The sequence below is a fragment of the Trematomus bernacchii genome, unplaced genomic scaffold, assembly GCF_902827165.1.
Source record: "Trematomus bernacchii unplaced genomic scaffold, fTreBer1.1, whole genome shotgun sequence".
NCBI lineage: Eukaryota > Metazoa > Chordata > Actinopteri > Perciformes > Nototheniidae > Trematomus > Trematomus bernacchii.
In genome coordinates this window covers 1,198,588-1,202,641 of record NW_022987869.1, presented here as the reverse complement: position 1 = coordinate 1,202,641, position 4,054 = coordinate 1,198,588, and positions in this window count along the sequence as shown.

The window sequence follows — 4,054 nt, the reverse complement described above, 5'->3', positions numbered from 1 at the left end:
TTTTTGTTCAATTGTAAAGCTTATTTGGAAGAAAATCAATTGCCACTCACCAGGCCCGGACTGGCCATCGGGAGGACCGGGAGGTTTCCCGATGGCCTGGCCTGTTGAGTGGGCTGCTGACCTGGCGATTTTTAATTTTGTTGTAATGTATTGTGAATGCAACGCTGCGCAAATGTGGGTTTGCCTCACACAGGGTGACGTCTAAATGATGTGGCCTGCCGACATGGCCTATTCCATACCGACCATAAATCACCTAAAGTATTCACTGTCTGACTGTCACACAAGCAGCTGATACATATCCCCAGTTCCCCTTAAGTGAATGTGTGTCAGTCTGAATTGACGCTGTTTGGCATCACAACGCTGTTATGAAAGTTTCTCTGGTATAACATGGGTGATGTTAGCATAGCAACCGAAGCTAAACTGACGACTTGCTAAGCCGTTTTCTACAGGCACATTTTACCGGCGTATTTTTCATTATGATTCTACTTGTGATAGTCGGACATGACAACCTGTGCAGCCCATGTATTGATTCCATCCGATAGCTACTATAATAACAAACAAAATGTCTGCCTGCTCTCCACAATGATCAATAACAGCGAACGGATGGTCAAAGTAAGGTACAAATAAACAGAATCACACGAAGCCTGGTTAGTGTTGCCTGACTTTATAAAGTGTGTGGTTGCCTTCTAGTCACTTTGCTCAGCGCTACAGCTTGTAGGCAGGCATGACGAGACTCTTCAGTCGACCCATGTTCAGGGGAGGTGGGTTTAGTTTCCTGCACGCCTCGATGTAAGAGAGACGTAAGCGACGCCGCCTCTTAGCTCCGGAGTCTTGCTTCTAGACCAGGGGTGGGCAATTCTTTTTTCCATGGGGCCACATGAGAAACTGAAAATATTGTGGAGGGCCGGGCCAAAAGGCTGAACTCAATTCTGCATAATGTTAATTGTATTTCTTTATAAAAAGCAGTAAATAGCATTGTTTTGACAAGCTGGTAAGAGTATATGTTATAGTTAAGCAATGAAAAGTGAGGTTGCCTTACAAAAAAATGTCATTTATTAAATCAAATTTCCCAAAACAATGGTAAACAAAATGAACGTTTTTCACCATTTGTGACTCATATTAGTGAACATTTTCAGTCACATTCACTCAAACACATTTTGAGTTTCATTTACTGTTGGAAAGAGGTTCTTAGCATTCTAAAGACATCACAATATTGTCTTTGTACTCCAAATATTAAGCAAGATACATCATATTGAACTGTCACTAAACATCACTGAACTGTGATTTTGAGAAAAAGGCTTCCAAAGAAAGTGTCCCAGTTCACTGCTAGTTGGTGCCTTTACATGCCAACATTTGTAGTCTAACCACCTCATTTGGTGTTTTTAAGTTCTCTTTTCTTGTTCAGTGAGAGAAATCTAGTCTCTGCTGGGCTTTAACGAGTGCATCAAAGTCAGGTTGAATGTCTGAGGTGGAGATGCGAAGCACAGCTGACAGATGATCATCAGTGAGAGAGGATCTATACCTGGATTTCGTAAACTTCATAATTGAAAATGTTTGTTCACATATGTATGCGTGTCCATGCACTCGTTTACCTCCGTGAACAGATCGCTCCCTGTCGTCGTCCTTTTCATCGACCGCATTGCTGCCAGCTCCTCCGTAATCTTGAAGTCCGGTGTTATCCCGCGGACGAATACGAGTAACTGGGCTGTGTCGCGGACATCACAGCTCTCGTCCAAAGCCAAGGAGAAAAAGTCGTAACTTGCCACTTCACGTTGCAGCTGAAGCTCCAGATTCCCCGCAATGTCCTCGATCCTTCTAGTCACGGTTCGCCTGGACAGCGGGACTTGCTCAAATGCGGCTTTTTTTTCAGGGCATATTAGTGCTGCAGAGTCCACCAAGCACTCTTTGACAAACTCCCCCTCCGAGAACGGCTTACTGTTTTTAGCAATTTTGTGGGATATCACAAAGCTGGTCATGGTTGCTGCATCACTGGATGTGTGAAGCTTGGTAAAAAAGCCTTGCTGCTTTTGCAGCTTAGCTAGCAAAGCTTCCGATGTCCGCGCCCTTTCAGCGTCAGTCAAGTTTTTATATTTCTCCGCGTGTTTCGTCTCGTAATGTCGACTCACATTGTACTCCTTAAACACGGCGATCTGCTCCCCGCAAACTAAACACACGGTTTTACCTCCGACTTCAGTAAATAAATACTTAGCAGTCCAATTTTTGTTGAAAACCCTGCATTCAGCATCTACCTTTCTTTTTTTAGCGGACATTTTTTTGAGGGCTAAAGTCGTCTTGTGACAAGGATCCAATAATGTGCACGTCTTGATATACGTATTGCGTCATTATGCACGTGAATAAAAAACAACTTCAAAATAAAAGCAATGCAGCTTTAGTCCATGCATGAGGTAAAGTTAGAAAATATGTTTATTTTGTAATTTCCAATTAGCCTTACACGGGCCGGTCAGAGTCAACCAAAGGGCCGTATGTGGCCCGGGGGCCGTACGATGCCCAGGTCTGTTCTAGACCGACAATTTTTTGGAGCTGGAAACGAACTGGATTCCGGAGCTAAGAGGCGGCGCCGCTGCGGTGTGAACAGGAAAAACCGGTACTTTTCAGGCTCTAGCTCCGAGCCGGCGCTGAAAACGCGTTGGAGAGGCGGACCAACCGCAGCCTTGATTTTATCCCTTCTCCTCTCCGCCAAACGATTGTCTATTCTTATTGCCATGGATATGACGGAGTCCAAGTCAGCGGGCAGATCGAGTGGCGCCAGCTGGTCTTGTAGGGCAGGGGTTCCCAACCTTTATTGTGCCAAGGACCGGTAGATACATTAAAAAAAAATCGCGGACCGGTTGTCAATTTTAACTGATTTTAATATTTACTCACCACCAGCAGGTAGCAACAGAGGCTAATTGTATGTAACAGCCTGAACAAATACTAGAACAATATGCATCCAAAAAATATTAACAAAGTTTAAAAAATAACCGGTGTTGTTTTTTGGTTTTTCGGAAAACCAAAAAACCGACGTTATTCAGTTTTTAAACCAAAACGGGAAAACAGATAAATCAACGTTTTGGTTTTGTTTGTATGATTTACGGATAATCCAGTGAATGCTGGGAAAACGAGGAGAAGGTGCATTATGAAGGAGATGTCCGGTCGCCAGGGTGTGTGTGTGTGTGTGTGTGTGTGTGTGTGTGACAATGGCATTTGTTTTCAGAAGATATTATGATAGTGTCGTTCGTTCCGGTGCACTCCCGACAGTTTAGCACGACATCGAGATTAAGATTAAACTAATTTATTTTGGGAACAGCCGCATATATGCCGGTGTCGGACAGACACAAACACACCGAACACACAGAGCTGAGCTGAGCAGAGCACATACACACACATGCGCCTTGGTGACTGACTGGACATCTCCTTCATAAAACTAATAAAAGGGGGAGTAATCGGGCAGTTCGATGTGTGTAGATGTGTGTGTGGTTAACACGTAGCAGTCTGCAGTCACTCTTAAACTGTTCTGATTAAGTTAAACACAGCGAAGGCGGTGCGTAAAAAGGCACAGCTCTTTACCGAGTACGTCCCGCTGCCTCCTGATGCTGCAGCCAAATCATGAAGTGAAGGAGGGTTTCCTTCTATAAAACAGCTGCGGGCAGCAGATACCGTGAGAGTCCCGGACATTAATTCATAGATCAAGGCAGACTGGTTTACTCTCCTGTTTTGCCAATCCGGTGCTTAAACAAATAGCTCCCTCTACATCCCTGGCCGACATGTCCTTAAAATGAAGTCCGAGTTTGAAATATATCTCAAATAATGTATGCACCACCATTTCCCCACATAAACATAACAGTCTGCAATCAAACGGTTGTCTCCTGTGCGCTCCTCTTCCTACTTGGCGCACCGGTAACATGCTCGTGCGCACAAGAGGCTGAGACCTTAGGCTGAGCCGCCGAATCCCTCGGAACATCATAAAAGCCATTTTCAACGGTTTTCTGGTGAAAGATTAACTAGCTACTGGATGAAATAATATGACTGGTGGCATAGGTGCGAAAATTAAACA